The sequence below is a fragment of the Mustela erminea genome, chromosome 9 (assembly GCF_009829155.1).
Source record: "Mustela erminea isolate mMusErm1 chromosome 9, mMusErm1.Pri, whole genome shotgun sequence".
Taxonomy (NCBI): Eukaryota; Metazoa; Chordata; class Mammalia; order Carnivora; family Mustelidae; genus Mustela; species Mustela erminea.
The window spans coordinates 82,819,930-82,846,955 of NC_045622.1; the positions used below are offsets into that span (position 1 = coordinate 82,819,930).

Here is a 27,026-nt window from a genome sequence, read left to right on the forward strand (position 1 = left end):
ATCATACAGCATCGTTTTGGGCACATGACAATTACCCAGTGCATATAGACTTCTGCTATCACTCTTCCCTTTGTCACTTTGCTCAGCACATATCCCCAGTCAGGAAGCTAAATTGGGGTCCCAATCAGGACTCTACTATATGTGTACTAGATGCAAATATTTAAAAAATTAGAAGATTTCTGGATTCTCTTTAAGTCCCAAGAGATCTGGCAACATTAAGCTTGCCACAGTGTCCACTGGCTGTCCCTGAATGTTGCTACCTATTGAAACCAGTCTCCACTCACTCCACTCCACGTGTTGATTTCTTCTTGTTTGTCCCCAGTGGGCATCTGGGTTCGCAGATTCTTGCTGCAGGATCTAAGTCTGTCTCTCTATCCAGAGTTTCAGAAGAACTAAGAGGCTATCCCTCTCAGGGTGTTATTCCAGCTATGGTGGATCAATTAACCAGCTGTCTGTGGGCAGAGCCACGCCCCCCTCTTCACATCACAGCTCCTTCTGAACCTGAAAAATAATGGACAGAGGAGTTTTTCTTTATAACTCTTATGATATAGTGGCATAATTTAGGATGAGTTCCAAGGGGGCAACGTTATGAAAGCCTACTGAAATAGTTTGCCAGGGAACCTAACCCAAGCTGAGATGTTGCCTAACAGAATCAAAGCAGGGTTTAAAGTCAGCTGCTGCCTTTATTACACACTCAAAACTTGGCAGAGGAAGTTCTTTGGGTTGGGACCACATGAAAGAAATCCGGGCAAGTGAAGGGTGGTTGAAGAGAACAGATGGACTTGGACATCTTACACCATGGTAGTAATGCTCTGACTTCCAAAGATACCTGCTTGGATGCTCTGAAAGTTATCATCATCTTTGTATCTTTTTTTTTCTTCGCTAGCTACGGGTTGTCACACATGAAAAAAAAAATGAGGCAAGAAAGGGCTTTATACAAAGGTATTGAGGCCACATTTGTCAAACCCAGAATCCCACACAGATTTGGGAACTATGTTTCAAGCTGAGCTCAAAACTTTCAACTCTCAAAAGTGCTACTTACCCCAAGTAAAAGGCAATTTTCCAGCTCAAAGAAAGGCAGTTCTGCAAGGTTCAAGAAAAAAGGTCAGAAGACTCCTTGTACATCAATCAGCTCCTGGAAAACAACATGTCAATGAGTTAAGTGAACACGAATCAGGCACATATGGATTGAATTTCCCTTGAAATACTCCTGGGGTCCAAGTTTAAGGGGTGGAGTGGAGGAGGGGTGAAAAGTCTTAGGAAAATCTAATGTATTCTTCTACAGACCCCAAACATTTGAAAATGCTCCCAAGATGTTGACTGGCCGGGCCACAAGTCTTGCTGGCCCAAATCAATGCGAGGCTAGCTGACCTTTGTTTCTGGAGATGAGAACGTATCTAAGGCCTAAACGATAGCCCAGGACTTTGCTGCCTTGGTTTCAACTTCATTTCATGGCATGGAGACAGGGTGATCTGGTCGAGGGTGGCTTTAAAGTTCCAGGGAAGGGGAATAGATTTACTTCAGAGAAAAAATGAACTGTAAGAAACATTCAAGTTTACCAGTCATTACTACTAGTAGCCCATGTTTCTAAGTAAGTAAATCAACCCTTCTAGGCTTTCTTCCCTCCTGGATTCACCAGAAAATAAGTGGAAATTAATATAGATGTGGGGGAGAAAAGCAAGTACAAGGGAATTTTCCTAAGACCATTCCACATGGAAGTCTGTAGCATAGTGGAAATATGCTTTATAAATAAACGGTCTCATAAAATCTTAAAAAGAGAACAATGCTGCATTGAAATCTGTTCTAGCCCCGGGTGTTACACAGTAAATGCAATGGGTAAATAGCATTTGGATTTTACATCCCACATAGGGTTCCTATACATGGAGACTATTTAAATCAGATTTTATGTGAAATTGTAAGAATTCACTGTTGACAATAAGCTAGTTCTGTCATAACCACATAGGACCCAACATTGATTAGTACCACACCCTTTTCCCAGAAAGCTTCCTAGAAAACTCAAACTGGGAATCATAAGAAAAGAAACCTGTTGAGAAAAAACTATGGTTTACTTTTTGATTTATAGGGCATTTTGTAGTTGAACTACAATCTCTCTTAAGGAAAACTATCAAACTAGAAACTTCTTGAGCAGCAGAGGGAACCATTCTGGACTTTTTCTCCTTTTACTTCTTTTTTTGTTTTTATTTTTTAAAGGCAGGAGGTAATCAGAGATAAATATTAATTTTTTTTTAAACAAATGATACACTGTCAAGAGAAAATTTTTTCACAATTGTCAAATTGTGTAGACAGTGTTCAAGTTGCTCATTCATTATCAGGAGCACCACCAAGTTGAAAACATACTTTTTCTGGTCTGCAGTTGATTGATGTACATTACTCATATCAGACTAATGGCACTTTATTTTCCAACAGTAGCAAGTAATGAGTGACCTTGAGTGCATATTGTTTTCCTGCAAGGGTTTGTTGCTCTGCTTCCTTCATAAGCACCCCAAGGAAACAAGGCCCCTGTATTGGTGTTTTGCAGCAAACCTCATTTCTTTCATGGCTTTCTGTAAAAGAATTTGATACAGGGATAGAAGCTAACCTCAGTGAGTAAATGAAATATTGATCTATCCTACTCTGGCCTTGCCTTCACCTTGTCCCAGGGCGGTGAGTTACTGACTTTTCCGTTTTGGCTGTAATAGGAATTATTACAACAGGCCTGTGCAAGTAATTACTTGGCATGGTAAAAAAGGAGACTCCATCATATATTTCTGTAGAGACGTTAGTTTCCATCAGCCCAGCAGTCTGCTTTTTTGGCTCTGTCTTTCCTACTCTTGATTCAATTCTTTTAACCATCATTAATCACACTCCTTGTCAGCAGAAGTTTATCAAAAGTATTAAGTGAGCAAGGTTGCCTGGCCTCCTTAAAAAAAAATCAGCCAACACGGGGCAGTAAATTTCAAAATATGGAAGGTTGGTTCCGTGATATATATGAGTGTCTCTTCAGCTAGAATGAGCCGTTTGTTTTAGTGATAGATATTGTAGTTTGAGCCGTGATAGAATCCTTCTCAAGTTTATGTGTCGTGGGCTATCGTTTATGAGAGACCATGTGTTTCTAAATGGTGAAGGTCATGGCTGATGGCAAAAGTAAAAGCAGTGGTGATTCATTAAAAATAGTTAATAGGGCCTGCGGCTGACAGGGATAAATAGGAACATGTGGCTTGCCAAGCCTCCAGCACCTAAATTGACATTGTGCTTTTTGGTCCCAACTCGCTACTTCCAATCACCAGACAGCTGTGAGCCGACAGACAGACAGTAGGCAAAGCCGCCTCTTGTTAACGACAGATGCGGAAAAACTTTTTGGAAACGCAACTGCCGATGATCCGTGGAAACTCATTTCCCTTCACCTTGGCGTGGCTAATATTTATTTTTAAATGGGTCCTAATTTTTTTTACTGACCGCAAATATGTTCATCCTATGAAATTCGAAAACCTTAGAAACACGTGATGTAGAAAATGAAAAATTCCCTGTTCTATCTGAAATGTTTAATTTCTTTAAAAAATGATGTGAGGCAAAACAGGCCATACTGCTGGGATCTGATCAAACTGAGCAAGGGTTCCATGAGCATTCTTATGTTAGTTTGTATTCTTTCTCTGTCTGCTTGAAATAGTCACAACTAAATTTCTTTCCATTTCACGACTCATTGAAGCCCCGACCCTGAATCCCACCTTCCAGAGAGAATCTGTTTTATCTGTCTGTGTGTATCCCTCCACATATGTGTGGTAAAGTAAAATGTACATATGCATATGTGTATATTTAAAGAAAAAATAATATATTCAATATCATTATTGAATAGATGTAACATATGTTTAAGTATTAGGTTATGTTATAATACAGGTTCACAACTTGATTTAACAAAATTCTAATGTTTAAATGTGAGTCTTTGATTAAACTCATGGACTCATTCGTTCATTCAGGAAGTATGACGAATATTACCCTAATAGCAAAATACATGCAAAACTTGAAGGAAGCAGAGGGTTAGAAGTCTACTTCCAGTTTGCTTTTGGCAAATGCCTTTGCTCCTGGTCCTAATACAACATCCATTCTCTTTGCAAAACTTCCTGCCTAATTTGGAGCCTCTTAAGAACTAAAAAACAAAAAGGATTTTGCTGATTAAGATCAATAGAATTTGACGATCCATTTCAGAAGTGTAAATGAAAAAAAGAACGTGTGGAAGTGGATGCAGCCAGCCCTTAGGCATTTTCCAAATGAGCAAGTATGGATTTTCTATACATTGCTTCTAATGAAGAAGGTTTTAAACACAAGCTTGTTTGGGGATTTGTTGGGGTTTTGCTATTTGGGTGTTTTTTGGTTTTGTTTTTTTCCCCGCTCTCTGAGAAGTAAGTGAAAAACGGTACCGTGGCTTGAAATAATACTGGGAGATAAACACCTTCACTTTTCACTTTAGATTGCCTCTTTTCCCTAGAAAAACAACGTCCAGGATAGAGTGATTGCTACCTCCAATGGGAAAGGGTAATAACTAAAAGGCATCAGGGGATCGGTTCCTGAATTCATTAGCAAGTTTCACAGCATAATACAAAATCAAAAACAAACAAACCAAAAAACAACCCAAAATTTTATGTAAGGATATAAGATAAAAGGGAAAAAGTAAGTAGGAAAAAAAAGCAATGAAGAAGTTGAGCCCCCACCTACTCACCCCCCTCCCTGGCAACTAGAGCGTCTGGCCACCCTGCCTGCAGAATCCCTCTGGGCAACTCCAGGCTGTTCTGCCCACATTGGCAGTCCTGCCCAGAGATACCCATCTCACAGAAAAACCATCCCTTCCCATGATTTGAAAAGGTGCAAGTAACCCCTCAGCACACAGAGGTTGGGGTATTGCAAACTAAGTCCTCAACTTAAACTTGAGTTTTTTACTTTGTTGACAGTTAGGTTGTGGGGTGAGAGTCATTAAAACAAAACTTCTGGGCAGCAGCAGGGCATTCGGTCGAGAAACGTTCAGGGAGAGGATAGAACTGCATCGCAAATGAACGTATTTAGTTGTGGGGGAGGGGGGAAGCACTTAGCATCAAATCAGCTAGAGAGGACAGGGAGGGAAATGTGTTGTGCTTTATTCAAGGCCAAATGGCTGTGGGCGCAGAGGATGTTTTGGATACCATCATCCTGAAGAAGACTTTCACAGTGGTTACAAATTGACTTTTTATGGAGAAACTAAGACTATTTCTAACCTATTGCACTGATATTATATTTAGTTAATATTTTATGAAAGAAAAGTCCTCCCATTAGAGGTAGCAAATTGCTTTATAATTATAGTACTTCACAGAACAGACTGTCTGCTTCATTTTATTGCAAAAGCACAAAACACAGCCGCCTTTCCCACATAACTTCTTTTTAGGGTCCTTGTGGTAAGTGACTTCCCTCTCATGCTTTTTTTTTTTTCTTTTTTTCTTTCTTCATTTCAAATATTAGTTTAATTCGAACAGAAAATCACGTTGCCTACTTGGTGTGGGTTAATGAAATATTGATGTAGAGATTTCACTGAAGCGGGGCAGGAGCACACTGGGGAACAGAGGTGAACAAAGATACTTTCTTCATCTTTCGAACTCTGGTCTGACTTCGTGCCACTATGATGGTGACTCCAAGCCATTAAACATGATGGCTATTTGAGAGTCATGGCTGTAATGAATTGGTGGGCCGAACAGCATAAAAATTTCATCAGAGAGTGTAGACTGAATGGGAATGGAGACTGGGCTGGTTTCTGTTCCACCACCTTCTTTTTCTGCTTCTTTCCACAATCTTCAAGAAGCAACAGAGCTAAGCTCCTAGCAGACAAGGAACATGCTGTATTTATTTTTGTATTCCACAGAACATCACATGGTTGGCGCTAAATAAATGTTGCCATGAAAATGCCTTCCTTTGATTGAAATGTGCTGTGTAGCAGAAGCTGTTAGTGCCCTGATGTATCTTGCTGGCAATCCTCATTCCTGTGCACACCAATGGAGTCTTACTGCAGGCGTCTCTAACTGTCTACCTAGAGGCTTTCTCTGGCCCCCGGAGCACACTCCACCTTCAGCTGGGGTTGACTTGGGGAATTAGCACCCCAAGAAGCAACTCGTAACCAGTGATGGATGGGAGTTAGTGAAGAGTGCTCCTGCTCCTCCGCAGATGGGACAACTCAAAGGTGTCTTCTAGAGACTTCCAGTCACCTGAACAGCCAGTACCCTGAACTCCAGTTATCCACACAGCCGTCTGCTCATGAACATTCCCTGTGGTCACTTCCTTTCCTTTCTTGTTTCACTTCCTCCTGCCCCTACTGGTGCTTCCAGGGATCACTCTCCAATAAACAAGTAGGAGTGCTCAAATGCTTATCTCAAGTCATGCTTCTGTGAAAGCCAAGCTGATACATGCTGCTATTCCAGGATATCAGGATAATCGGTTGATTAGAGTGGATGGCGAATCTTCTGTGTGCCTAACTCGTGCCAGGTACTAGGAAGCTCTCATGAGGTCACTTAAGAGGTTTACTCTTACCGTGCTCAGAAATCCTACGCAATCAGCTTGCAAGCTAAGACATACACATTTAAAAACAATGAGTGGACCAGACAGCATTACACAGGGCTACAATAAAGACCAAAGTGCGTTTTATAGACAACTGGGGATAAGGGCAGTGGAGTGAGGTTCTACATGTGCAGTGCGGTTGCAAGTCAGAAAAAGGTCGTTGGACTCGGGGGGAGGCAGTCTGGAACTGAGGTTGTACGGGACTCAGGGGATGCTGCTTTTCCTGTGCAGGCAGGTCCCGCCCCCAAGGATCGTGTTCTGCTTGCAGTAGGGGCCCAATAAATGCTGTGTGGATGGAAAAAGGTGCAGGCAAACGTAACTCGGATAAGCTCTGCTGTGCATTCTCCCTCCTAAACTTTCGGGTTGTATTATATAAATGCAGAAGTACAATCAGCTCTTACATGCTGGGATTTTATTTTAAGTATTCGCCTTCCCACTTTTCTCCTCTTTCTCTACTCCACCTACATCATCATCTTGTCTCTCTCCCTCAGAAGATCTGCCATCCCATAGCTGGGGACCATAGGCAAGTTATTTAATCTCTTTAATTTCAGGTTCCTGATCTGTAAAATGTCCAAAGATGGACTGTGACTCTGAGGTATGGTTTATTTGATCAGAAAAAATAGAATCCCAACCTCACTCTGTTGTCTTGTCCTCAACTCTACCCTGTAGACTTTTATTGCTGAACTCCAAAAAACACTGGAGTTTACCATTGCTGGATTAGATGACATACACAATTCTCTTTAACTCTAATGAGGCATATTGAAACAAGCAAAAGGTTTGGACCTATGATTTTGTGGCCTTGAACAAGTCCCTTAATCTCTCTGAGACTCAACTTCTATTTTCAAAAAATGAGGCCGTTGCTTTTATACTAGAGATAATTATGTAAGGCGCGTGGCTCATGAACGCTAGGAAAATCGTACATTTTTCCATTAACTATATTGAGCTAGAATTTACATAAAATAAGAAGCATACATTTTAAGGACACAGTCTGATGAGTTTTGAAACATGTGTACACCAATGTGACCACTCCTGTCAACATATGGAACATCTTTATCACCTCAGAATGTTCTCTAGTGCCTCTCTGCAGTCAATCCATCCCTTCACCTCTGGCTCCAAGCAAGCACTGATCTGCTTTCTGTCACTATAGATTAGATGTGTCTTTTTCTAGAGTTTTATATAAATAGAATCATAGAGCATGTGCTCTTTTGTGTCTGACTTCTTCTGCTCACTGTAACATTTCTGTGAGTCATTCCTGGTTTTATGTGTATTGGTGATTTGCTTCTTTTTAATCTTATTTTACTAACCTAGACAAAAATGGTCTTTCTTTCTAGGGGGCTTTGGGAATTTCCATATTTTGCAGATATAACTGTGAATGATGGATGAATTATGAATTGATTTAAAAGATACCTAAGATAATGATAGATAAGTCTTTTTCTAAGAAGTATATCAGTAATAATAATAGTTGAAATTTATTAAGTACTTATTTTGTAACAGGTACAGAACAGAAAATAGGGGATGGATTAGTTGTCTTTGGCTGTTTAACAAAGTACCCCAAACTTAGTGGCTTTAAATAGTAAACATTTAGTGTCTCAAAGTTTCGATGGGTCAGGGACTCAGAACTTGCTTAGGTTGATGATTCTGGCTCAGGATTTCTTATGAGTTGTAATTAAGATATTGGCTAGAGGGTCATTATCTAAAGGCTTGACCAGGTCTGGAGTATCAGCTTCTCAGATGGCTCCCTTATGTGGTTAGCAAATTTGTGTCAGCTGTTGGTGGGCACTCTTAGTTTCTCCCTATGTGAACTTCTCTGGAGTGCTGCTTGGGTGTCTTCTCAATGTGGATCACTTTGCCCAGAATGAGTCATCCGAGAGCGAGCAATGGATAAGCTGCAATGTCTTTATATGACCTAGAGTCAAAAATTGCACGCTGTCATTTCCTCATAAACCACTGGCTGCAAATCAATCCTGTGCAGTGTGGGAGGGGACAGATGTGTCCCTAAAAAAGATATGTTGAAGTACCTATGATTGACCTTATTTGGAAATAAGGTCTTTGTAGATGTAATCAAAATAAGATCAGTTGTACTAGATTTGGTAGGCCTTAAACTCAATGGCTAATGTCCTTATAAGAAGAGAGAGATTTGAAGACAGAAAAACACCAGGGAAGAAGACTATGTGAAGCCAGAGATTTCTGTGGGGCATCTACAAGCCAAGGAGCACAAAATATCATTGGCAACCACCTGAAGCTAGAGGAGACAAGGAAGGATTCCTTGCTAGACATTTAGAGGGAGCATGGCCCTGCCAGCACCTTGATTTTGCATTTATTTCTACCTTCCAGAACTATGAGAGCATATATTCCTAATATTTTAAAGCCACCCAATTTTTTTTTATTATTTTTTAAAAATTTCTTCTCAGTGTAACAGAATTCATTGTTTATGCACCACACCCAGTGCTCCATGCAATACACGCCCTCCATAATACCCATCACCAGGCTCACCCAACATCCCACCCCCTGCCCCTTCAAAACCCTCAGATTGTTTTTCAGAGTCCGTAGTCTCTCATGGTTCATCTTCCCCTCTAATTTCCCTCAACTCCCTTCTCCTCTCCATCTCCCCATGTCCTCCATGTTATTTCTTATGCTCCACAAATAAGTGAAAGCATATGATAATTGACTCTCTCTGCTTGATTTATTTCACTCAGCATAATCTCTTCCAGTCCCATCTATGTTGATAGAAAAGTTGAGTATTCATCCTTTCTGATGCCACCCAATTTTTGGTAATTTGTTATGGCAGTCTAGGACACTAACGCGTGGACTAAATAATGGCAAGAACACCAGGAGGTAGGGATTATTGGGGGCTATTTTGGAGGGTGGCGACAATTCGGACAGTGTGGTTAAGGAATGTGGTAAAATTTAACCTGATACCTGGAGAATGAGAAAGTAGGAGGAGAACGTTTCAGGCAGAGGAAGCAATTGTGAAGATCTAAGCAGAAGAAGAGCTTGGTGTGTTTGAGGAATGGAGAAGAGGCCCATCTTGATTGCTCCTTCTTGGTTAAAGGAGAGAGACACATAAAATAGGCTGGAAAAATGAGGAAAGGCCAGATGACTCTGGGTTCACAGACCACTGGAGGGAGTTTGGATATTACACAAATGGAATAGGAAGTGACATGCTTTTGATTTTAGAGAATGACTGGCTGCCATGTGGATAATAGACTGAAGAAAGACAAGAGTGAAATGAGAAGACTCTCTAGGAAATACTGGAGAAATCTAAGCCAAAGTCCAAGAAGTTGGTTGAGGGTGAGGAATGAAGATGAGGGAAAGTTGATAAATCATTAGAGATAGAGATTGGTGCTCAAAATACAGGATTTACTCATTAGACGTGGAGGACAGGGATAAGGATAAGGAAAAATAATCAAGGATAATGTCTACTGAATTCAGAATATTCATCCTCAAGTAACTGAAAATCCCATTAATTTTAAATATGAGCTTTATCCGTTAGGGAATCTTCAAACTTAAGAGTTCTTCGTCAATCCTTATTACCTATAGGAAAAAATCTATACTCTGTAGCATGGTAAAAGACCAAGCTCAATCAGTCCTTTGCTTAAATGGCCAGCCTCATCTCTTCATCTTCATTCAGTCGTTCTGAGCTGTTCATCATTCCAGGAACATGACAGGCTTGCAAAACACATTCCATTCCCTCTACCTGGAACATCCTTCCAGCTCACATCCATGAAGCTGTCCATATCAGTAAGGTGTTTCGATAGCCTCCTACTTTGCTCCTATACCATCCTGCGTACTTCTTTTTTTGTTCTTACTCACCTGTATGTTAATTATCTATCCTGCCATATGGTATATGTCTGTATGTCCCTTTAACCAGGAGCCTCCTGAGACCAAAACAACCAATTGAATTCTTATTTTATATTCATATTTGCTTTTAGCACTATCTCTGGCACATTGTAGGGACTCAATTAATGTTTCTCAAATGAATAACAGAGGTCAGGGAAGGATATATGACAGTTATTGTTAGATAGAATTATTGCTGATGAGTATTGAGATGCCACATTTTTCCCCTAAATTAGAATAAAAGAACCCTAAAACCCAGCAGAAAAGGTAAAAATGTAATTAATACATTTGCTAAATTTTCACTTGACAAATACTTACTGAGTATCATGGTTTTACGGGACTGTAGCAGGAAATAAGACTAAAAAGTGCTCAATTCTCATAGATATTAAATTCTTTTGAAAAGAGATGAAAAATAATCAGATATATAGATAGAGAAGTTGAAGAAGGTAACTTCAGATGGTAATAAGGACTGTGAAGAATAAAACAAAAGTGAGATGCTGGGACTGTGTGGCAGGCTCTGACAGGTGAGTAGAGGAGTAGAGAAAATTTCTTCAACCAGCATGTGACAATCCGGGAGATAAATTTTCCAGTGAGGCAGACCCTGACTGCAAAGGCCCAGCATGGAACCAGCATAGTGTGTTTCAAGGAAAAAAAAAAAAAAAAAAAAAAAAGCCAGTTATAGACACTAAGTTCTATTTCCAAATACCATGGTAGGCTTTATATACAGGGAAAATCAAAACAAAGAAAATTGTTATTATACTTTGAAACAAATTCAAAATTTCATTAACATTATATAACATCTCTATTTACCTATAACCTACTTTACCACCTGTCACCTACTCCTCTTCCTTGTTATCTTTCATTGCTCTTTAATTTGTTTTATATTTTTTTTAATTTAAGGGCTTTATAGTATACTTGTCTGGATGTAACTATAGTTTAATCAACTCTCCATGATAGACATAGATAAAGTTCTAAGGTAACCATCTTTAACTCTAAATATTTTGTACATACGTGATTATTTTTCTTGTGAAAACTATGCCAAGAGACACTGCTGAGTCAAAGTTTAATCCACATGACCGATTTGCCCTTCAGAAAGTTTATAACAGCTTTCTGCCCCTCCCAGGTGTGCACAGACGAATGGACTTCTTTAGGCAATAATGGAGGTCAGGTGCCCGATTAGAGTTAGTTTGCTTTGTGTCATATGGACAAAAGGAGAACTGTACAAGTGAGTAAAGCAAAGCCACAAATGTGATTGGGGCTGCCATCATGTTGCCTCCATAGGCAACCTTCCATTAGCAGTTATTTCTACAATCACTGGAGCTGTAGGCGCAGCCCTGAGCCATTTGAAGTAGCTCAAAATCAACAAGCCATTCTCAGTAGGCAGAATAAGAGGAATCCCATCTAATGGCATGCCCGCATGCTTGTTTTCTGATCCAACTATCATTTTTTTTTTTTTAAAGCATCTTACCTTGACAAGGTCTAAGAGCTCCTAAGCTTTGCCAAACTGATCACCAATAGTATCGCAAATGACCAGTTTCTACCCAAAACATCACTGGGAGTTCAGAGAAGCCGCCATTCCTAAATCTATTAGTTTCTGCTTTTTAGCGACTTTCTCCACAAAGCATTGGGGAATTCCCTGCCCTTGCCTAAAACAAAAGGGCAACACATGAAAATTGATTGTTTGAATTGGAAAAAAGGTAATATAAATGCATCGTTCCTAAAAGTCTTAAAAATTAACATTCGAGTCATTTAAATTCTTTTTTGCAATCATAGAGATTTACAACTAGGAGAGTTTGGGAATATCATCTTTTGATTTCTTACCTTTGAAGAAGTGAAAGCCCACTTTCATGTAAAAATTATTTTGGGGAATCTTGATTTGATAGTAATAAGTCTTTTAGTTTTTTGCTTGAGAACATACATCATGACCAAGAGTCTCTGAATTCAGAACTAATTTTTAAGTTTATGTTAATATTCCAGAAACAAATTTGCATACCACTAAAACAGAAGCACGTATATAAGCAAAACATAGGACTTATTCAGCCTCCAACAGTGCATGGATCACTTGCACTGAACTACAAGGCCATTTCTTTTTTTTTTTTTTTTAATTAAATTTATTTATTTTCAGCATAACAGTATTCATTATTTTTTCACCACACCCAGTGCTCCATGCAATTTGTGCCCTCTATAATACCCACCACCTGGTACCCCAACCTCCCACCCCCCCGCCACTTCAAACCCCTCAGATTGTTTTTCAGAGTCCATAGTCTCTCATGGTTCACCTCCCCTTCCAATTTCTCTCAACTCCCTTCTCCTCTCTATCTCCCCATGTTCTCCATGCTATTTGTTATGCTCCACAAATAAGTGAAACCATATGATAATTGACTCTCTCTGCTTGACTTATTTCACTCAGCATAATCTCTTCTAGTCCCGTCCATGTTGCTACAAAAGTTGGCTATTCATCCTTTCTGATGGAGGCATAATACTCCATAGTGTATATGGACCACATTTTCCTTATCCATTCGTCCGCTGAAGGGCATCTTGGTTCTCCACCTGAGGAGTTTGTGAACCACAGATCGGGAATTACTGAGCTCGTAACTTTATCAATGAGGGAACTGAAGTGCATAAAAGTCTCATGAATTATCCAGATCACAGTTAGAAAGGAGCTAGAAGCAGAACTGGAATGTCTGAGTTTTCCCCTAAGCTCTTTCTTGACCTGAGCTGGAACCACAGCTAAACCGTTTATCACCAGTGTGATCCTGGGTGGGTCAATGAACTTCACTAAGTCTATTACCTTCACACCTGAAATGAATAATCAGTCATATGGTTCATGTGGAGGCTCTCTCTGAAAGCACAACGCCTGAAGCAGAAAACAAAGGCTCTGTGCATAGACTATTGATGGTGATGATGATGATGATGATGATGATGATGATGATGATGATGACGTTGATTATTTCTATTTCCACAATATCTCTGCTTCAGCCTTTGTGACAACTTAAAGGGCTCCAAACCTTCTTTACAATTTCCCTGCCAGGACTCTCTGTTTATCGATTCTTTAATTACCGGATGCGACCCCATGTAATTCAAGGCTGCAGAGATGCCTTTTAATTTGGGGAGAAGGGGGGAGCTGTTCCTTCTCTGTAACTTACAAACTAACCTTGCCTCTTGGGTATTTACATAAGAACACAAATTTATTTGTCAAGAAACTGGGGATAAATTGCCTTTAACTCTTCTACAACTCTGTGGGTATATTTCCACCCTTTGCATCTACCCCTGCAGAATGGTACTCCGTTTTGAAAAAGTGCAACTTTGTATGTCTTGACTTGTAAGATCATGAACTCTGCTGGAAAAAATGGTTATTATTTCTGCTATGAAAATTGGTTACTGGCTGGGTTTTTATTTAAATACATTGTTAAAGTAAAACAAACAACCAAAACATAAAACAGCAACATCCTCATTTCTCAACACCTCCATTAGTGTGTGGAGAAATTCAGAGATCCTCTTTTTTTTTCCCTCCTAACTTGTTTGCTCTTAGGATTGTTAGGACTACAGTCCAATGAAAATGTTATCTTAAAACAAATTATAGTAGGAGCTAAGAATTTTATTATATTTTGCAAAGGGCTATCAGAGTTTATTTCAGATTGCTCTTCTATATTGATAAATGACAATACATTTGGTGCTTTTCTCCTTGGACCACACATGTGTATCACAAATTATCATATATTTATCGGAGGTGCTTATTCAAGGCAGAAATAGGCATTAGAAAAAGAAGTTTTCAGTATTCTTACGATGTAAATCTTAAATGAAACTGACACCAGTCACCTTGGCTAAAAGCTTGCTGAATCCCTTCTAATAAAAATTGTTTGCCAATAGAGGACATGATGAGCTCTACAGTGAGAGGGTCAAAACCTAAATCAACTTAAAAATGGAAAGAGAGGAAAGAGTGTGAGCCAGTGAAGAAAAACGTCCCAACTGTGCATTTACAAGAAAAAGACTGAGTCTTGACTCAAACATGGTTTCTTTAATCTTGGACTTATCACTTAACCTCTTGAAACACTTTCCCTTATTTATAAAGTGGGAATAATGATAATCTCAGCCAGTTTTGCCTCTCGGGGAAAAGGGCTGGTAAACTATAAATGTTCACGAAATGGTGCAGTAAAGTTAAAGCTATTTAAAAGTCTCTCTTCATTTGTTTTCCATGCCAAGGATGAAATTAAGAAGACGTTAAAGGAGACTCAACTTTAATTCCTTATTTCCACACATGGTGAAATATGTATCATCTGAGAGAGAAATAAAACAATGCTTTTATTCTTGCATCAGGAAAACACAAAAATAAGATCTCTCTCTGCACACTGTGATCTAATCGTGCTTTGCTGTATTTCATTTCCTTTAGAGTGGACGTTCTTATCTGACTGTCAGAGGTTAGGGTCACGATGTTGAAACTCTATATTCACTTTTATCTCCCACCTCTCTAACAATCTGCTTGATGCAATCAGTACCAGGACTGCCTTATCTGCCCTCTAAAAAATTTTGCTGTTAATCACCAGGTAATTCAATTGAGACAGTAATTGCTTCTTAAAAATAACTGAATGTATACAGTTTCCTTTTTGATGTATAACTAATGATAAATTTTATCTGTTCGCATGAATCCCTCTGTGACCTTCTAGAAATTCCCAGCAGCTTTAAAAACATTACTTTTTACATAAAATTTTAGCATAAATGAGATAAGCCCGTGCCATAATCAAATATGCGTTATTTCTTAATTTTAAACTAATGATCAACATTTGAAAAAAAGCCTTTCATAGGTGTGATCAGGCTGGAGATCAGACACAGTAAGAAATGTTCCTTTAACAAGAGTTTCAGTGTTTGAAAAGGAGCTATGAGTTGTTCTTTTTAGGCAAATCTGAGGTTTTTTGTGTTCATCGCTGTCATCTGTGACATTTATTCTTACTCTCTGGTTAGTACCTGAGGTTTCTGGTGCCTGGGCTATGCACCACTTTCCGAACACTGTTTTAGAAGGAATCTAGTGGCTCTGTGCTCACCATAGAGCAGAATTGGGGATTGGAGGGTAAATCTTACAGATGAGTTCCACAGTAAGACACAGATACAAAGTGTTTTCTTAGCGATGTTTGCGTACACTTAGACTCTAGGCACCTATCCCGGCCTCTAGTGTCTTGTGGTGGCAGCCCCCGCGTGTTATAACTCAGCACACACGGCCCAAATCATCGCCATGTGATTTACCACTGAATCAGACCACACTCGCTTCTCTTAAGAAGAATGGTGTCTGTATGTAAAAACCATGAAGCGAGCACTGTTGGGCACACTTGGTGGCTTATTCATTATTCTGTTTGGTGGACTGGCGGAGGTAGAAGAATAAAAAAGAGTTATTGTTCACATCTCCATGTGATTTGACTCAGGCATGTTTAAAGGGTAGCTTTTGTACCAGGGAGATGAAGATTTGATTTTGTGCTGCTCCTAAAGTAAATATTTATACTTCATTTGATCTAAATGAACATTGGACTCTCCTATTATTTTTTTTTTTCTCCTGGTATTTTCTCTTCTCATTAAAATCTCTGATGCTGCTTTGTCATAGTTTCCACCCCGACTCTGGGTCTCATGCTCATTATATACTGGTTCTGAGTTTTGGGACAAAGGTCATTTAAAGAAGAGAAAATCATATTAAATAAAACCAGGGAAGAAAATTTGAATATGGCAACCACCACAAATCTGTTATAAACATAATGAGTTTTGACTACTTTTTCTCTGGAGAAAAATTCAAGACATCAAAGAACATTCTTTAAGTAGAAAATTGTTATTTCATAAAACATTATCTTTTAACTTCTTACTGATCTCTCTTCTTTTGGAAATGTAAGTGATTGTTTAGTGACATACTGACTCTTGCTGAAGCCGCAAGCCAATTGCATATCTTTCTAAAATAGATTTACATCACAGAGGGATGGAGACAGGGATGTGTAGAAGATATAAATAAAATTTTAAAATTCACTGGGAAAACAGAATAAAAGCCATTTCAACACAAAGTCAGTTATAAGTGACAAAGTGGAAAAAAAAAAAGAGGTGAGCTATATCTTTTACAGAGTCAAATATAAAAGTTGGACTGGAATAATGAGAAAGATGTAATGGTAAGATTGTAGCAATAAGGTATCACTGATTGCCATTTCTTTGAACATTTTGTGTGTCAGGCACACACTAACTACAGTCTTTATTTTATGTATAGTTGCACCTAGAGGTGAGCCGATTTGGATTATAATAACTCAACTTCTTGAGCCATTTCATTTCACTATAGCCTTTCCCAAACATGTCAGCTCTTTATGTCAGTTGCATGTACAAAGACTGACACGGATTCCGTGAGCCCGCACAGTGTTGAGGGATGGGAGAGGAGCTAGCATGACTTCTTCTTCTTTTTTTTTTTTTTTTTTACTGTTCTGAAGTTCAAGCTCAGGGTGTTTTCCCCCAGAGCACTCTGATTTACTGTCTCTGACAATTTCACCCATTCAGCATGATACATTTCATCATTCACACAATTTTCTTTTGTACTCTTACAGTTTTGTTTATTGTTTTGTTCCTGTGCTAAAAATGAACTACAGAAACATTGTTATAAGTGGTTGTGTGAGAGTATGGTACATGAGAGCCATGGATGAATAAATGGCCAAATGATAAGATAATTAATGAAGGTGATGCCTTGTTATCTTACACAATGAAAATCAATATTAACTAATGAAGAAATTATGTATTATTGTGTGCTTTGGTGCTCTTTTGGCATAAATGGTGTTACAGTTCAGAAATATATAAAACTTAATTTTTTGAAATTAATAGGGTTTCCATTTTTATTTCTAATAATTAACACTTTAGGAAGTAACAGGAACAAACTCTGTATAAAAAATATAATTATTCTCATTTTGCCATATGAGAAACTAAATTGCAAATAACTTTAATGATATGCCTAAGGTCATACATCTGGGTAAGTGGTAAATGTGGGGTACAAACAGTTCTGTTTGACTTCAAAAGTTGATGTTTTCAAATCCTGTCACCATAAGAACAATGCTTGTCTAACAACTTGCTTGCCAAATGAGAGTTTGTGAGTCTCCTCTAAAAAAAAATGTCATGGTTTACAATAATTTTAGAAGTTGTCTTTGAGTCTTACCTTTGGGGGCTATTTATTAGATCTACAAAATAATGTTTCAGTGCTTTATGGTTATTTTTGAACATAACTTGACCATCTATCTGTTGACAAGAGTTTTTGCTGACTGAAGTTTGCAAAACTCCTAAAAGGACAAAGGCTTTGCACCAATGTTATTTTTTTCTTTTAAGAAAGAGAGAGCACATTGCAGGGGAAAAGTGAGAGGGAGAGGGAGAATCTTAAGCAGGCTCTGTGCCTGTACCAGCACTGGGCATGGAGCTGACATAGGGCTCGATCTCACAACCCTGAGATCATAACCTCAGTTGAAGTCAAGAGCTGGGTGTTGAACCAACTGAGCCACCAAGGCACCCCCCACCCCCAAAGCTATTTTTTAAAGAACATGATGCAGGCCCTAGGTGCTGAAAGAACAGTCTCTGAAATGGCTTGAACCATGACAATATTATTGTCTCCCAAGTAAAAAGTCATCAGCCAGTGCTTTAAGTTCTGTATATCTGTTAAAAAAATAACTTGGGGGAGGAACCTGAATGGAGCAGTCAGTTAAATGTTTGACTCTTGATTTCAGTTAAGGTCATGATCTTGGAGTCATGAGTTTGAGCCCTTCATAGGGCTCTGGACTAGGTGTGAAACCAGCTTGGGATTTTCTCTCTACCTCTCCTTCTGACCCTTCCCCCCAAACCCTACTCATGCACTCACTCTCTCTCTCTAAATCATCTTCATCCTTTTATCAATCACAGACTCAAGGATCTTAGCATTTAGAAGATTTTCTTTTCTTTTGTTTTGTTTTTTAATTAACATATAATGTATTATTTGCCCCGGGGGTACAGGTCTGTAAATGTCAGGCTTACACACTTCACAGCACTCATCATATCACATACTCTCCCCATTGTCCATAACCTGACCACCCTCTCCCCACCCCCTCCCCCCTGCAACCCTCAGTTTGTTTTGTGAGATTAAGAGTCTCTTATGGTTTGTCTCCCTCCCCATCCCATCTTGTTTCATTTTTTCTTCCCTACCTCCCCAAACCCCCCAATCTGCCTCTCAAATTCCTCATATCAGGGAGATATATGATAATTGTCTTTCTCTGATTGACTTATTTCACTCAGCATAATGCCCTCTAGTTCCATCCAAGTCATTGCAAGTGGCAAGATTTTATTTCTTTTGATGGCTGCATAGTATTCCATTGTATGTATATACCACATCTTCTTTATCCATTCATCTGTTGATGGACTTCTAGTTTTTTTCCATAGTTTAGCTATTGTGGATATCGCTGCTATAAACAATCGGGTACACATGCCCCTTCAGATCACTACATTTGTATCTTTAAGGTAAATACCCAGTAGTGCAATTGCTGGGTCATAAGGTAGCTCTGTTTTTCAACTTTTTGAGGAACCTCCATGCTGTTTTCCAGAGTGGCCACACCAGCTTGCATTCCCACCAACAGTGTAGAAGTGTTCCCCTTTCTCCACATCTTCTCCAACATCTGTTGTTTCCTAACTTGTTAATTTTAGCCTTTCAGACTGGTGTGAGGTGGTATCTCATTGTGGTTTTGATTTGTATTTCCCTGATGCTGAATGATGTTGAGCACTTTTTCATGTGTCTCTTGGCCATCTGTCTTCTGTGTTTAGAAGATTTTAAGAAAAGATAACACAAGGAGGTAAGAATTATAATTATAATTATAATAGAATTATAATATATAATAATATAATATAATAATATATATTATCAATTATAATTTTTCCAGATAATTTTTTTGAAGAGTAAATTCCATATAAGACAATGGAATGATATATTCAAAGTGCTAGGAAAAATAACTATCAACTTACAATTCTATACCCAGTTCAGTTATCATTTAAGTAAGGTCTAGGGCTTTGCTCTTGGGTGATACTGTGAGGCAGATCAGGGGACAAAAATTGACAGCAGCAAGATCTTAGTAAGAAATAGCCAGTGATGTGTAGACCAAATGAAGAAACTATTTCTAAGGGAGATCCTGACTGTCACAAGTATATCCTGTCATTTCTGATGAGTTCTTGGTTTGAATTATTTATGATTTCTTTTTCTCTACTCCACTCTCCATTTCAGGCAGGAAATCACCAACTCTGTTTATTGCTTCAGGAGAGGGATGTGTTAAATTGCCTACCAAATAGTTTTCATCCGGATTTTGTTTCTAGAAGACTAAGACAAAACAGGAGAATATGAGAGGGAAATTCTCAAAGTCTCAAAAGAGATACCCCGCTAGAGTCTCTTCATCTTGCACTCTTGCATCTCTGACTTCCCATGCTAGAAGAATAGAAGGTAGGAAAGAGAAAGAGAAAGATCGAGGGAGGTCTAGAAAACTCAAGATAGAGTGGAACTCCACTTCACCTCCTAAAAGAGATAAAGATGGAGCAAGACCTCAGAGATGTTTGTAGAGCTCAAGATCAGAAATAAATGGTGTCCTTTTTAACAATATCACCTAAGGGGAAACACATTGCCATAGAGGTGGTGGTTGTGGTGGCATATGTGGAGGGAACCATAGGTAGCCTTCCTGGAGGGTGGAGGAAGAAACCCAAGTATTTGGAAACTGGAAATATATTTTAAAATAATTCATGAGTTAATTCAGAAATCACAATGGTATTTATGAGATTTGTGGAACTGAATGATGGTGAATCATTGCATATTCAGATTGTCAGCATGCAGTTAGAGAAATATCAAGGGAAGACTGACTAGCCTTAAATGCATAAATTTTAAAACATGAAAGATTGAAAATGACTAAAGCAGTTAGCCCAAGAAAGTAGAAGGAAGGAGCAGTCCACACTGGAAATAAAGGGAAGGAAACAGTAAGTGCAGAAAATAACATAGAAAACAAAAAATAGAACAGAGATCTGAAAGCTGGGTCCTTGGAAAGACACATGAAATATGTAAACTGACATTTATCATGGGAAAAAGAAACAGGATGTAGACAAACAATATTAGCAATGAAAAAAAGAAGTTAATTTTTTGACACACTGAAGATGGTAAAACCATAAGAAAATATCATGATCAAGTTTATTCTAGTGATACTGAAATCTTAGAGATGATTTATCAGAAAAAATATGAATAAGCAAAATTAAATCAAGAAGGAACAATTCTTGCAATATATATACAGCCATTGAAGAAACTAAGTTAATGAGAACTTTTTATTCACCAAAAAACGTGGATCAGACCCAGATGGATACCTTCAATACTGGCATGTAAACATCATCTGGTATGAATTAGTCCAAAGCTAAGAATGAGAGGGAAAGCTACCCATGTATTGTTACAGTTCTATCAAACCCAAAAACAAGTAGCATTCAATCTAAAAAGTATATAGTTAGCTCATCAATGAACACAGATGCAAAAACCTAAATAATCTTTAGTGGAATAAGTACAGTATTGTATTTTAAATACATAATGACCTAGTAGAGCCTGTTTTCAGAATTCAAAGATGGTTCTCAGTGAAACTTTGTCAGTTAGAAGGGTGTTCTGAGTCAAGCAGTAAGACTTCTCTAGAATGGCTTAACAAACAGGCATTTACTTTACTCATCCAACAAGAAATCTGGACAAAGAGAATTGCTAATGTTGGCTCAATGGCTGATCCTTATCAGGACTGATGATCCGTTATTATTTAGCCTTTTTTTTTTTTTTTCATGTTCATAAAAGGGCTTCTGCCTGTTCTAGCCCTGGACCCAGGTTCAAGAAAGGAAGGAGGCAGTAAGGTGAAAGTGTCTGTCTGCCATGTTTTCTCCTTTTATTTTCCCTGGAGTCCTCCTGGCAGAATTGCCCTTATAGATCATCAGCCAGACTGGCCAGGACACCACTTCCAGCAGAAGTGGAAAATACAAAAATAGTGATGAGTATAATCATAATTAGCTTCCACAATTCTGCTCTGAACAAAACCTGGATTCTGTTAGCAAGAAAACAGGGGGAGAATGAATATTGCATCTAGTTGTATCTGCCTTAAATATCTAACAAAGAATTCATTATATTAACAGAGAAGAATAAATGAGAAGATTCATATGGTTGTCTCATTAGTGCAAAAAAACCCCCACATTTGGTAAAATAATAAAGGCTCTTGTTGAAAGAGAAACATGAGAAATTTCTTTAACTTGATAAAGAGTACATATCAAAAACCTCCAGCAAACATCATGCTTAATGCTGAAACTTTAGAAATATTCTCTTTAAAGTGAGGAACAAGACAAGGATGTCCATTATCTCTGATATGGCAGGGAATAAATAAATTATAGTCTATTCATTCATTCAGTGAAATGTTATTCATCACTCAAAGAATGCACTAGATCTTTATCTATCAACATGGATACATTCCAAACATATATAAAAATATCCACTAACCAAAAGATATACACTGTATGATGCCACTGATGTAAATTTAAAAACCTAGAAAATATTACTACATATTTTTATGAACATCTGCATTTGTAGTAAAAGTACAAGCCTCAGCATCACTTCATCTAGGGAGAGAAGGAAGGGAAAGAGATAGATGACAGCTACAGGGAGGCTTTTATTGATTTGAAATATTTTATTTCTCTTTTTAAAATAATATAAAGCAATCTGAGGGTTTTGAAGGGGTGGGGGGTGGGAGGTTGGGGGAGCCAGGTGGTGGGTATTGGGGAGGGCAGGTATTGCATGGAGCACTGGGTGTGGTGCAGAAACAGTGAATACTGTTACGTTGAAAATAAATTTAAAAAATTAAAAAAATATATAATATAAAGCAAATATATGAGAATGTGTTAAATTGGAATTATAAGCATGTGATTGTGTCTTTTATATTCTTTTCTGCACATTTCTGAATATTTTATATATTATATAAGGAAAAAAGCCTCAAGAATGTCTTTCCTTTGTCCCCGAGGTCCCCAGTCTAGGATAAGCCCTAGAATCCCAAAAGTGTTTTGGTGGTTTGTCTGACACCCCATGTGAAACAGCCAGCCCCAGAAGCCGCAAGGAATGGTACTGATCTCAACTGCCCTGTGGGATGGCCCAGACATTTTGCCTCTCACCTCACCCAGCTGCTAACTCAAGGCCCTGAACTGTGAGCCCACAGTTGGTCCTGATTCTTGCTGCTTCTGCAAAGCCAGTAATAGTTTTCCTAGGTGGGAGAAAGATACTTATCTTCTGATTTCACTCCCAAATGAGCAATTTATACCAAAATCAAATTGCATTAGGCCTCAAGTCTTATAACTTTGTACTGTGTAACATAGAAATCGACCCCTGCCCCTTCCTGCCAGACAGATACACTGCCCTTTTCTCCAAGACTGGATCACATTTCCTGGGTGGGCCAACCTGGAGAAGCCCCACTGGCAAGGCACAGTGCCTGAAATCAGCCAAGCCCTCCCATCTGCCAACACCCCAAGACTCTACGATAAAGACTCTGGTCTCAACATGGGCAAAGGAGTACTGTTTTTTCCCAGCTTTTAGGTGTTCTTTGAGGCTAGAGCTCTATCATCTCTGTTGTTACCACTCCTACCTCTCTTCAGGGAAGGTAGGAGAAACTAGAGACTCTAGTGGAACCATTTGCATTGGACAGGTCTGGCTACATAACTTGTAGGGCTGAATGCAAAATACAAATCAGAGTTCCTTGTTCACAGACTGAGCATGGGGCCCTTTGTGATTGCACAGGTCACATACCCAGGAAGCTGGTCCTGGCACCTGGACTACTTCCTGTGGCCTGTGGTCAGCTGTCTCACCTCCACAAATCCTGTCTCTCTAGACTACCTAGACCTCCCAGCCAGATACCTGAAAGATGAAGTCTCTCCATCCTCATTTATAAAAGCCACATCACTGGTAGCGGATGATGGCCACAGTAATAATCCTGATCTTTGTTTCCATGGTCAGTCACAACAGGGGAATAGTCTAAAATGGTATATTTCTCAATGTATAGACTAGCTATCACATGTTGAGCATTTTACTGTGCATCAGAAACTAAACTAAGAAGGTTTTATCATTATCTGATTTAATTCTTATAAAGGCTTTATATGTAGGTATTATTATTCCCATTTTACAGATGAGGAAACTGAGATTACCCAACTAATAAGTTTTTAACATGGTTCTGTTTTATCCGAATTCCTAATTTCTTCATTCCCTTTTTGAAATAAAAAAAATAATCCAATTGGGTCATCGATACCATCGAATATAGTAACTCACTCTCAGACAATATTGACTAAAATCCCACTGTTCAGAGGACTAGATACAATGAGAAGATCCACAAGAACTAAATACATCAAGAAGTTAGTAAGTCACTTGAGGATATGGCACTAAGTATAAATATCAGTGGGTAATATGGTGGTCATCAGGCTTGCCTGCAGAGATTCTGCCTACTTTGATGGTACATGATAGGTTTGCATTTTCCCAACTACTTATGGCCACATAACCTACTTTTCCCAACTGGATGTTAATCCATTGAATTAACTTGAGGGAAGAAGCTTTAAGAATTTGTAGCTCTGATACATTATCTTTCCCTCTGCCATGGGGTTCAAGAGTGCTCCAGACTGTGACTGCTCTGTCATCCCAAATCCAAAAGTTATAATAACAACAATGCAACAAGGTAGAATGAAGCCCCAATGACATGTGGCAGACATAAAGCATAATCATTTGCTGTTCAGAGACAGAGTATTTGTGGATTGTTTCTTATCGTAGCTTGACCTAGTTCATCCTGATTCATACAAAAGGGAATGAATTTTAGGGGGGCAGCAGTCCTTTTTTTGTCACTTATTGCATTTGAAAAGGAACTAGTTGCAGATAACCAGACTAGAAACATCAAAACATTTCGGCAACACTGTCCATATCTGACTTATTTTTCAGCAGACATCTTAAATCTGTTAATAGTAGAATACATAAGCAATGCTTATTTTGTGTTACTGCTCAAAATGCTTTATAAGTATTAACTTGTTTAGTCCTTGCAGCAACCCTGTAAAGTGGTATTTTTGTCTTCATTTTACTGAAGGGGAAACTCTGCACAGAGAAGTTAAATACCTTGCTCAAGATGACATTGTTAATAAATGAACTGGGATTTGAACCCCAGGGGCCTAATTTCAGAATGCGTACTTTTGACTACAGATTCTTCTTCCTTTGTTAATTCAAAGTTTAAAATAATTCAAGGAGGACAAAATCTGCTTCAAAGTTGTAGAGAACATAGATTTCCTACCTCATCATCACAGAAGTTATTCCTCTCACCTCCTTGCTTTCAGCAATAGTACTCTGATTCCTTTGGGTACTTCTCTCTCTACTTCCAGCCAACGTGGTTTGGATGGTGTTGACACCAGTTATGCTCTAAAAATACATCTGGATTGCCTTAAACCAGTCATCCTATCTCTCCCTTGGATCAGCTGGAAATTAGAGGCAGTGTGAGGAGAAGTTGGCTGGTTTCTGGGGAGTTTTGGGGAAAGAAGATTTGGTTTTCTACCACTGCAATTAGCAGAATATGGATGTGAAGCTTGGCTCTCCAGCATCTTAAAGCTCAGAGGGGCAAGACTGAAATTCACAAAGCCTGAAATGGAACAAATCCAGAAGAAGCAAAGCCAATGAACTAGATGCTACTGTCATTGTTTGGGTCCTGAATCAAGCCACACCTGAAGGCAACTGTACCTGTGAGGCTTTAGCTCCATGAGCTAATTAATTCCTCTTTTCACTTAAATCCATTTTGATTTGGTTTTTCTGTCCCTTGCAGTAAGAAAAAAAAATCTTAACTCACTCAAGGGTAAATACCACGAACAACAAAAGCAACAATAAAACACTATGTTCTACAAGAGGTATATAACCTATTCATTTCTACTCAAGGAGCAGTGGTCAGTCTGAATTATTTAAATGGTTGCATTCATCATTATTTTTAAAAAATTTTATTATTTCTTTATTTTAGAGTGAGAACGAGAAAGAGCGTGTGCATGGAGAAGTAGGGGTATGGATAGGGGGTCAAGCAGACTGTGCTGAGCACGGAGTCCCATGCAGGGCTTGACCCCATGACCCCACAATCAGGACCTGAGCCCAAACCAAGAATCAGGCACTCAAATGTTTGAACCACCCAGGCATCCCAAATTCATCATTATTAAATAGCAAGAACAATAACAAAACAACAACTCTATTTCATTAACTGAGGTGATATCTCTAACAACGTATTTAATGGTGAAGGGAGGCACACTATGGATCTCGTGTCTATTTTGTTCTTAATCAATGACTGAGAATCACTCATAACCAGCACCTACAGTCATTGTATAAGGGGACTTGTTTAATTTTGTTTGAAAAAGTTGTTACATTTAAATTTTAGGATGGCTAAAACACATTCTATTCTATCATCAGGCCTCCCTTTTAAAAAGTAATTCCAAGGGTTCTATCATGCCAGCCATTATATTTATTATCTGTTGGTTGAATGACCGAAGGTCTCTATGAATTTAATAAAGGTTTTAAATGTTTTATTTTATCTATCACAACCGCATTCGTGTACTTGTAGAAATTAGCCCGTTTATATGTATAGGCTTCATTCATGGCAACACTTACCTTCCAGGCTCTCGGGTCTTTGAACTAACTCTGTGATACTCCCTCCCTGAGTGATCCTGAAGCCCAGTCTCTTTCCAGCCTTCTGATTATTGCAGTTGCAGAACTGGTATGCTCTACAACAAGGATCAGCAACTTTTCCTGTAAGGCACCAGATAGTAAATATTTTAGCCTTCATAAGTCACATGATCTTTGTCATATCTGCTCTGTTGTAGCAGGAAAGCAATCACAGGCAATAGCTTTGCCAGAGTTTGTTCCAATGAAAGTTTGTTTACAAAAACAAGTGGCTGGCCAGGTTTGGATCATAAGCCATGGTGTGTCCACCCCTCATCTAAAGCAATGACAATTTTAAGGTGTTTGGCAGACATCTCAAGCCTGTGAGATGTTTGTTCCCTGGATTTGAGTGTTTTTAAGTAGTCAGATCATTTGATTTGGTAAGAAAAAAACCCAAATCTTTTGAATCTTAGGTGCTATTTCTTTTAGGAAGCATTGAATATAATTACAAATCATTGTGAAATAAAGAGAATATGAAAATGACAATTTAATGAGTACCAGTATGTGCCAGGCAATGTGCTATCTGCTTTAATATATGATGTCTTTAGTTCTCATATAACCCGGGTGAAGATAGATGTTTAGATGTAGAAGAGCCTAGTGGAAAAGCGATAATTTATAGGTGTGAGACAATGTAATGTAATGGAAAAAAACACGAGTTTTGGACACAGGGACTTGATTTCAAGTTCTGGCTTCAACCCAATATTCCATGTGACCTTGACCAGATTTTATACCTCTCAACATTAGTTTCCTCATTTACAACTGAAAATATAAAATTATATGATAAAATTATAATGTAATCATAACTGATAATTCACCTACATTTTAGAGGCACGGTGAGGGTTTATTGAAGTGAGCAAATAAAGCATGTAGTCCAAAACACGGTAAGCACTCCTTGCACTTGAGCCATTCC

The 27,026-nt window shown here is 38.6% G+C and overlaps 1 long non-coding RNA gene across 1 annotated transcript; it reads right to left on the bottom strand.

Moving 5' to 3' along the window:
* Positions 1–363: 363 nt before the first annotated feature.
* Positions 364–26,161, bottom strand: LOC116598676. Its single transcript, XR_004289134.1, has 3 exons — positions 26,066–26,161; positions 1,043–1,135; positions 364–501 (listed from the first exon to the last, which is right to left on the bottom strand). It is a non-coding gene; the product is annotated as an uncharacterized LOC116598676 (long non-coding RNA).
* Positions 26,162–27,026: the final 865 nt, after the last annotated feature.